At 43.2% G+C, this 10,412-nt stretch overlaps 2 long non-coding RNA genes across 2 annotated transcripts; both read left to right on the top strand.

Annotated features, from left to right (window-relative positions):
• Window positions 1–390: 390 nt before the first annotated feature.
• On the top strand, window positions 391–4,251 carry LOC138674111 (uncharacterized). Its single transcript, XR_011320488.1, has 3 exons — window positions 391–545; window positions 2,949–2,977; window positions 4,204–4,251. It is a non-coding gene; the product is annotated as an uncharacterized lncRNA (long non-coding RNA).
• A 1,335-nt stretch (window positions 4,252–5,586) lies between these two features.
• On the top strand, window positions 5,587–9,541 carry LOC138674110 (uncharacterized). Its single transcript, XR_011320487.1, has 3 exons — window positions 5,587–5,821; window positions 8,226–8,254; window positions 9,494–9,541. It is a non-coding gene; the product is annotated as an uncharacterized lncRNA (long non-coding RNA).
• The last annotated feature ends 871 nt before the right edge of the window (window positions 9,542–10,412 follow it).

Here is a 10,412-nt window from a genome sequence, read left to right as displayed (position 1 = left end):
GTTTGCAGTGCCACCTGAGACCCACCCTATTCTCAGATAAACCTGAATTCTGCGAGAAATTTCAGTCAATACTCAACAAGTGTTCGTTGGACATTATACTCTTAACCATAGAGACACTCCAGACTGCTATTACCGAATCTACACAGAAGATCACTTCTATTGAGGAACAACTTTGCTCTACCCTCTCAGGTACTGAGTGGCAAAGTCTGAAATCTAAAACCGATAAAATTATCGAGGATCACCGTAAGGCCCTACAGGACAAGAAGAGATCCAAGTTCCAGAGAGATTCGGACGATTATATCCAAGACCGGGTTTACAGATGGAAAGATTCCACCAATACGGGCTCCTGGCGACGAAGTTACAACTACAACCCAAGATTCACCGGCTCGCACAGCACAGACAGCGACAGCTCCACAGGCACTTTCTCTCAGAACCGTTTTTTACAGAAACGACCACCCACCAGAGCACGTGGCCGCCAGACAGGAGGAGACGCACAAGGAGGGCCGCCCGGAAACACCGCAGATCGGATGATGACCAGATCACAGGTAATCCCTCTACCTCCATCCTTAACATCTCTACATACACACTTAGCCCAACTGAACTAGCTATTCTTCAACGAGGGCTGTCATTTTGCCCTACCCCTCCATGGGATAAATTCCAATTATCCCAAGACCTTGAACGTTTTTTCAGGAACGTTCGCCTAAAGACATACTTCAGACAGGAACAAGAGATCAGAGGGAATAGGGTCCCTCCACTTGAAGGGAACCCTGCTCCCGATCTATCCATCACTGAGCTGGGCCTGCGAAACCCAAGCAATTTTTGCCCGCCCCGTTCATTCAATGCCACAGAAGCCTTTATTGATTTAGTCCAGAAGGATGTTAATAAAGTCTTAGACCAACATCAAAAGGGCCATCTACCCACCAGTAACAACATCTCTCCTATTGAGAAGCAAGCCATCAAGTCCCTCAAAGAAAACAAACATATAGTCATAAAACCCGCTGACAAAGGCGGAGCCATTGTGATTCAGAACCAAACAGATTACACTAACGAAATCCGTCGACAACTGTCTGACACAACCACATATTTACCTATTCCTCGTGACCCGGTGCTTACAATAAGATCCAAAATACAACAGATTCTTTCTAAACACGTAGCTTTAAACACCATCGACTCTAAAACAGCCACTTTTTTAGTTAACCAGAACCCGGTCACCCCGGTTTTTTATACCCTGCCAAAAGTTCACAAATCCTTAACCAATCCCCCAGGCCGCCCAATTGTGGCTTCAACAGACTCCATTCTAGCTCCCATCTCGGTATTCTTGGAAAAAATACTGACACCCCTAACTAAAAAACTCAATCATTCATCTTAGACACAGGTCATTTCCTTCACTCCATTGGTCAAATTACTAATATTCCTCCTGATTGCATATTGGCAACTTTCGATGTAAAAAGCCTATATACCTCCATAGATCATGATCTAGGTATTACTGCAGTTGCAGAGCTTCTTCAGTCATCACACCTCAGCAATAACTCCACCCAATTGTGCCTCGATCTTCTGTCCACCGTGTTAAGGGAAAATTATTTTTTATTTGGTGATCAGTTTTACCAACAGATACGCGGGACCGCCATGGGCACGAACGTGGCGCCCGCCTATGCGTATATTTATATGGACAACTTCGAACGTTCTCACGTATACACTAACACCCTTTTCCAACAGTTTAGCAAATGTTGGCTACGTTTCATCGATGATATTTTTTGTCTATGGAGAGGGTCCCCAGAGGACCTGTTCTCTTTCACCGAGGTTCTCAACTCCATCAGACCAGACTTGCAATTTACTTAAAATTGGCATATGACACAAATTTCATTTTTAGACACTCTGGTTAGCAAAAACGACACAGGTACCCTTTCTACTGACATCTTCACAAAACCCACCGATACCAACAATCTACTCCACTACACCAGCTGCCATCCCACCTCCACTAAAAACAGTTTACCCCGGTCTCAGTTCGCACGTATTAAAAGGATAGTATCTGACAGGAATCTTGTCCCCACCCGCCTTGATGAAATGGCTAATAAATTTAGAAACAGACGTTACCCCCAAGAACTCCTCACCAAAGAGAAAGCCAGGGCCTTAGAACCTCACCCTGAATCACCTACCACGTCTACCAGAGAAAGGGTGACATTCGTGCATACACATCATCCAGTAATGCCCACAATCTACACCACCATCCGTAAACATTGGTCCATCTTGGCCAAATCCTACACCAACATTGAAGCCTTCCAGACCTCGGCACTCATGTGCAAACGATGCCCACAGAACATTAGGGATAGCCTAGTCAGAGCAGACATAGGGAGCTTCTCCCGGGTCCCCAAACAGACCTTTCTTGGCACAGAACGCAGAGGCACATTCCCCTGCCTCAACTGTGCATGTTGCTCCAACATTATCAAGGGTGATAAAATTACCCACCCCCACTCGGGCAAATATTATAACATTAAAGGCTTCCACACATGTGACACTAACTATGTGGTATATCTCCTGAAATGCCCTTGTGGCCTACTTTACGTGGGTGAGACCACCCAACATCTACGTGACAGAATTGCTAGTCACAAATCCACTATACGCTGCAGGAAGACTTGGCGACCAGTCCCACACCATTTCATTAGCGCAAACCACAGTGTCTCGCAACTGAGAGTACAAATAATCGAACAAGTCAAGAGGCCTCGAAGAGGTGGAAATCATATTAAACTATTGAAGGAGAGGGAGGCCTACTGGATCTACACCCTGCAAACATTGGCTCCAAGAGGCCTCAACAGAGAACTGGACCTTACATTCAAGTAACCATATGTCCTTCTTGTATACGTATATATCTCGACGTATGTAAACTTTTTGTCTATACAGGTGGTGGAACTGTATCTTCTATCTTACTAACCTATACCTTATTCTTTCAGACACATTAGTCCTTCACCTGCCCCGTAGGGTGAGTATGGTACATTTTGCAATTTTTCAATAATTTTTATTTTTTATATTTTTTTATTTATTTTATTTTTATTTTTTTCATTAAAAATTCTTTTTCGTTCATTTCATTCATTTTTTCAGTTTCATTCTTCATTCATTAATTTTTCTATCTATTTCTTTCAATTTTTACGTTTATTTTTTTCATTTTTATTGTATATTTTTTTCATTTTTTTCATTATTTCTTTCATTTTTTTCATTTTCATAATTTTCTTCATTTTTTCATTCATTTCATTCATTTTTTTTCATTTTTCTCATTTTTTCATTTTTTTCATTTTTTTCATTCATTTCATTCATTTTTAATTTTGTTTATTTATTTATTTTCATCTTTTTGTTTCTCAAACAAATATTAAACTATTTTTGAATTCGTATCCACACAATTTTGATCCTTGTGCTTACTCATTGTCCACTTATCCCCTCATTATGTAGGCTTTCCCTCTCTTCTTTCCCCCCCCCCTTTTTCTTTTAGCCAATCCTCGCATTTTTCTGTCTCTTTTGCCAAAAATATTTTGCACAAAAGTTACCTTTATTACATGTGGGCTTTCTATTCTGCCCATACACAGTGCCACATATTGTGAGCCCCCAGTCCGATCACCCTGCTTCCGTGGCTACTGTCCCCTTTCAGCACTACTAGGAGTTAATACTACTTGTAGTATCGTGCCGCTCACACTTCTTTATTAAAACCCTCCCGATACTCTTCTATACATCCTGCTTCTGCGCAGACTAACCGTCCTATTCTTTACACACAGCGCGGCCACATTCTTTGTGCGCACGCGCAGCCCGGCTTCCAGCGCTTTAGCCCTGCCACTAACTAGCGCTCGTCTTCCTCGGCCCTGACACAGCTGCGGACATATGGCGCTTGCGCAACCTGGCTCCCAGCGTCCCACACCTAGTTCTCACCACCCAGCCGCGCTCCTCCTACAGATAGCGCTTGCGCAACCTGGCTCCCAGCGTTCCACACCTCGTTTTCGCCATCCAGCCGCGCTCCCCCCACTTCCTGCCGCTTTGCTCATAAGCACGCTCAGTTCCCTAGCCCTTCTCACACACCACCACCGCAGACACCGGTATCTTCAAAGCCACAGGTAATTATGCTGGTCTCTTTCCTTTCATCCCCGCACATACCTCCCCTGCCAGGGTCCTTTTACCCCTCTTCTTTATACCATCTTAACTCAGTGGCCCTTTTTCCCATAGCCCCGAACGGGACTCCTGCACCCACCCAGTGATCTATGTCCTTCGCTCCGCTCCTACAACTCTAAGGTTAGTTGTCTGCCATTTAAGTTATTCCACCACCTGGTTAGTTCATTTTGTACGTGTTTAATATTACACCAGTGTACCATTTTTGTGCTCCCATTATTCTATGGTTAGTTGTCCACCATTTAAGAGATTCCACCACCTAGATAGTTCATTTTGTACTTATATAGCATTAGACCAGTGCACCGTGTCTGTGCATCTTGCCATTTAGTACTTGCTATTGTTATGCATTTTAATTTGGTTTTATTTAATCAAACCTCTGTTTTCCTTACGTCAGTGTTGTCATTAGGCATGCCACCCCAGCAGTCTTCTGCTCTCCAGATATTTCACGCTCCATTGTTATTCCAGCATCGTATTGCAAACCTGAGGACGTACACCTATTTATTCTTATAGTCCTTACTTTGTCGCCTCGTCCTAGTCTATCCTTGGTGACTAGACATATGTAGCATATACAGAGGGATTCTGTTTCTGTCTATTCGTTTGTGTTGTATATAATTATTGTCTGTGTATATAATTTTGTAAATAATTTATGTTCTTATTTGGTGATACCCTGTACCCTTTGTTTGTTTCTATAAGGTTTGAGAAAGACCCTATGGGTCGAAACGTTACCTACCTTGAAACACTGCAGTGCTACCTTATTTTTGGTGTTTGTAATAAAGAAAACCACAAAATCTTTCTTTGAGTGCGACTGTTGTTGTATGAACATAATCTGGAGCAACCCTCCGTGTTCAGTCTGCACCACCCATAGCGAGAGTGCACGTCTTGTTCTACTATACTAGATTTCGAGTTGACGTCTGCACCCGCTCCCTCGATGACGACCAATACCTTCGCCTTTGACGAGACGACAGCATCTAGGATACTCTCCAAAATAACCACATCAGGTGACTTCCTGAAAATTCCTGCACAGGAAGTACGAACCAGGGACTACGAAAGGGAACGGAAACGACTGACTTCGTACGATCTACACGCTACCACCTTAGCGGAATATCACAAACTCAGCAGAATACCGCGGGGTTTGCGGTGCCACCTGAGACCCACCCTATTCTCAGATAAACCTGAATTCTGCGAGAAATTTCAGTCAATACTCAACAAGTGTTCGTTGGACATTATACTCTTAACCATAGAGACACTCCAGACTGCTATTACCGAATCTACACAGAAGATCACTTCTATTGAGGAACAACTTTGCTCTACCCTCTCAGGTACTGAGTGGCAAAGTCTGAAATCTAAAACCGATAAAATTATCGAGGATCACCGTAAGGCCCTACAGGACAAGAAGAGATCCAAGTTCCAGAGAGATTCGGACGATTATATCCAAGACCGGGTTTACAGATGGAAAGATTCCACCAATACGGGCTCCTGGCGACGAAGTTACAACTACAACCCAAGATTCACCGGCTCGCACAGCACAGACAGCGACAGCTCCACAGGCACTTTCTCTCAGAACCGTTTTTTACAGAAACGACCACCCACCAGAGCACGTGGCCGCCAGACAGGAGGAGACGCACAAGGAGGGCCGCCCGGAAACACCGCAGATCGGATGATGACCAGATCACAGGTAATCCCTCTACCTCCATCCTTAACATCTCTACATACACACTTAGCCCAACTGAACTAGCTATTCTTCAACGAGGGCTGTCATTTTGCCCTACCCCTCCATGGGATAAATTCCAATTATCCCAAGACCTTGAACGTTTTTTCAGGAATGTTCGCCTAAAGACATACTTCAGACAGGAACAAGAGATCAGAGGAAATAGGGTCCCTCCACTTGAAGGGAACCCTGCTCCCGATCTATCCATCACTGAGCTGGGCCTGCGAAACCCAAGCAATTTTTGCCCGCCCCGTTCATTCAATGCCACAGAAGCCTTTATTGATTTAGTCCAGAAGGATGTTAATAAAGTCTTAGACCAACATCAAAAGGGCCATCTACCCACCAGTAACAACATCTCTCCTATTGAGAAGCAAGCCATCAAGTCCCTCAAAGAAAACAAACATATAGTCATAAAACCCGCTGACAAAGGCGGAGCCATTGTGATTCAGAACCAAACAGATTACACTAACGAAATCCGTCGACAACTGTCTGACACAACCACATATTTACCTATTCCTCGTGACCCGGTGCTTACAATAAGATCCAAAATTCAACAGATTCTTTCTAAACACGTAGCTTTAAACACCATCGACTCTAAAACAGCCACTTTTTTAGTTAACCAGAACCCGGTCACCCCGGTTTTTTATACCCTGCCAAAAGTTCACAAATCCTTAACCAATCCCCCAGGCCGCCCAATTGTGGCTTCAACAGACTCCATTCTAGCTCCCATCTCGGTATTCTTGGAAAAAATACTGACACCCCTAACTAAAAAAACTCAATCATTCATCTTAGACACAGGTCATTTCCTTCACTCCATTGGTCAAATTACTAATATTCCTCCTGATTGCATATTGGCAACTTTCGATGTAAAAAGCCTATATACCTCCATAGATCATGATCTAGGTATTACTGCAGTTGCAGAGCTTCTTCAGTCATCACACCTCAGCAATAACTCCACCCAATTGTGCCTCGATCTTCTGTCCACCGTGTTAAGGGAAAATTATTTTTTATTTGGTGATCAGTTTTACCAACAGATACGCGGGACCGCCATGGGCGCGAACGTGGCGCCCGCCTATGCGAATATTTATATGGACAACTTCGAACGTTCTCACGTATACACTAACACTCTTTTCCAACAGTTTAGCAAATGTTGGCTACGTTTCATCGATGACATTTTTTGTCTATGGGGAGGGTCCCCAGAGGACCTGTTCTCTTTCACCGAGGTTCTCAACTCCATCAGACCAGAATTGCAATTTACTTAAAATTGGCATATGACACAAATTTCATTTTTAGACACTCTGGTTAGCAAAAACGACACAGGTACCCTTTCTACTGACATCTTCACAAAACCCACCGATACCAACAATCTACTCCACTACACCAGCTGCCATCCCACCTCCACTAAAAACAGTTTACCCCGGTCTCAGTTCGCACGTATTAAAAGGATAGTATCTGATAGGAATCTTGTCCCCACCCGCCTTGATGAAATGGCTAATAAATTTAGAAACAGACGTTACCCCCAAGAACTCCTCACCAAAGAGAAAGCCAGGGCCTTAGAACCTCACCCTGAATCACCTACCACGTCTACCAGAGAAAGGGTGACATTCGTGCATACACATCATCCAGTAATGCCCACAATCTACACCACCATCCGTAAACATTGGTCCATCTTGGCCAAATCCTACCCCAACATTGAAGCCTTCCAGACCTCGGCACTCATGTGCAAACGATGCCCACAGAACATTAGGGATAGCCTAGTCAGAGCAGACATAGGGAGCTTCTCCCGGGTCCCCAAACAGACCTTTCTTGGCACAGAACGCAGAGGCACATTCCCCTGCCTCAACTGTGCATGTTGCTCCAACATTATCAAGGGTGATAAAATTACCCACCCCCACTCGGGCAAATATTATAACATTAAAGGCTTCCACACATGTGACACTAACTATGTGGTATATCTCCTGAAATGCCCTTGTGGCCTACTTTACGTGGGTGAGACCACCCAACATCTACGTGACAGAATTGCTAGTCACAAATCCACTATACGCTGCAGGAAGACTTGGCTACCAGTCCCACACCATTTCATTAGCGCAAACCACAGTGTCTCGCAACTGAGAGTACAAATAATCGAACAAGTCAAGAGGCCTCGAAGAGGTGGAAATCATATTAAACTATTGAAGGAGAGGGAGGCCTACTGGATCTACACCCTGCAAACATTGGCTCCAAGAGGCCTCAACAGAGAACTGGACCTTACATTCAAGTAACCATATGTCCTTCTTGTATACGTATATATCTCGACGTATGTAAACTTTTTGTTTATACAGGTGGTGGAACTGTATCTTCTATCTTACTAACCTATACCTTATTCTTTCAGACACATTAGTCCTTCACCTGCCCCGTAGGGTGAGTATGGTACATTTTGCAATTTTTCAATAATTTTTATTTTTTATATTTTTTTATTTATTTTATTTTTATTTTTTTCATTAAAAATTATTTTTCGTTCATTTCATTCATTTTTTCAGTTTCATTCTTCATTCATTAATTTTTCTATCTATTTCTTTCAATTTTTATGTTTATTTTTTTCATTTTTATTGTATATTTTTTTCATTTTTTTCATTATTTCTTTCATTTTTTTCATTTTCATAATTTTCTTCATTTTTTCATTCATTTCATTCATTTCATTCATTTTTTTTCATTTTTCTCATTTTTTCATTTTTTTCATTTTTTTCATTCATTTCATTCATTTTTAATTTTGTTTATTTATTTATTTATTTTCATCTTTTTGTTTCTCAAACAAATATTAAACTATTTTTGAATTCGTATCCACACAATTTTGATCCTTGTGCTTACTCATTGTCCACTTATCCCCTCATTATGTAGGCTTTCCCTCTCTTCTTCCCCCCCCCCCTTTTTCTTTTAGCCAATCCTCGCATTTTTCTGTCTCTTTTGCCAAAAATATTTTGCACAAAAGTTACCTTTATTACATGTGGGCTTTCTATTCTGCCCATACACAGTGCCACATATTGTGAGCCCCCAGTCCGATCACCCTGCTTCCGTGGCTACTGTCCCCTTTCAGCACTACTAGGAGTTAATACTACTAGTAGTATTGTGCCGCTCACACTTCTTTATTAAAACCCTCCCGGTACTCTTCTATACATCCTGCTTCTGCGCAGACTAACCGTCCTATTCTTTACACACAGCGCGGCCACATTCTTTGTGCGCACGCGCAGCCCGGCTTCCAGCGCTTTAGCCCTGCCACTAACTAGCGCTCGTCTTCCTCGGCCCTGACACAGCTGCGGACATATGGCGCTTGCGCAACCTGGCTCCCAGCGTCCAACACCTAGTTCTCACCACCCAGCCGCGCTCCTCCTACAGATAGCGCTTGCGCAACCTGGCTCCCAGCGTTCCACACCTCGTTTTCGCCATCCAGCCGCGCTCCCCCCACTTCCTGCCGCTTTGCTCATAAGCACGCTCAGTTCCCTAGCCCTTCTCACACACCACCACCGCAGACACCGGTATCTTCAAAGCCACAGGTAATTATGCTGGTCTCTTTCCTTTCATCCCCGCACATACCTCCCCTGCCAGGGTCCTTTTACCCCTCTTCTTTATACCATCTTAACTCAGTGGCCCTTTTTCCCATAGCCCCGAACGGGACTCCTGCACCCACCCAGTGATCTATGTCCTTCGCTCCGCTCCTACAACTCTAAGGTTAGTTGTCTGCCATTTAAGTTATTCCACCACCTGGTTAGTTCATTTTGTACGTGTTTAATATTACACCAGTGTACCATTTTTGTGCTCCTATTATTCTATGGTTAGTTGTCCACCATTTAAGAGATTCCACCACCTAGATAGTTCATTTTGTACTTATATAGCATTAGACCAGTGCACCGTGTCTGTGCATCTTGCCATTTAGTACTTGCTATTGTTATGCATTTTAATTTGGTTTTATTTAATCAAACCTCTGTTTTCCTTACGTCAGTGTTGTCATTAGGCATGCCACCCCAGCAGTCTTCTGCTCTCCAGATATTTCACGCTCCATTGTTATTCCGGCATCGTATTGCAAACCTGAGGACGTACACCTGTTTATTCTTATAGTCCTTACTTTGTCGCCTCGTCCTAGTCTATCCTTGGTGACTAGACATATGTAGCATATACAGAGGGATTCTGTTTCTGTCTATTTGTTTGTGTTGTATATAATTATTGTCTGTGTATATAATTTTGTAAATAATTTATGTTCATATTTTGTGATACCCTGTACCCTTTGCTTGTTTCTATAAGGTTTGAGAAAGACCCTGTGGGTCGAAACGTTACCTACCTTGAAACACTGCGGTGCTACCTTATTTTTGGTGTTTGTAATAAAGAAAACCACAACTTTTTGAGACAAAAATCAAACCTCCGAAAATCTTTCTTTGAGTGCGACTGTTGTTGTATGAACATAATCTGGAGCAACCCTCCGTGTTCAGTCTGCACCACCCATAGCGAGAGTGCACGTCTTGTTCTACTATACTAGACGCTGGCATTCCCCTGACCGCTGAGGACACCTGGAGGCAAGATGTCCTGA

Source organism: Ranitomeya imitator, chromosome 4, assembly GCF_032444005.1.
Source record: "Ranitomeya imitator isolate aRanImi1 chromosome 4, aRanImi1.pri, whole genome shotgun sequence".
NCBI classification, from domain to species: Eukaryota; Metazoa; Chordata; class Amphibia; order Anura; family Dendrobatidae; genus Ranitomeya; species Ranitomeya imitator.
The sequence above is the reverse complement of the archived record's forward strand: the minus strand, read 5'-3'. Positions and strand labels throughout refer to the sequence as shown.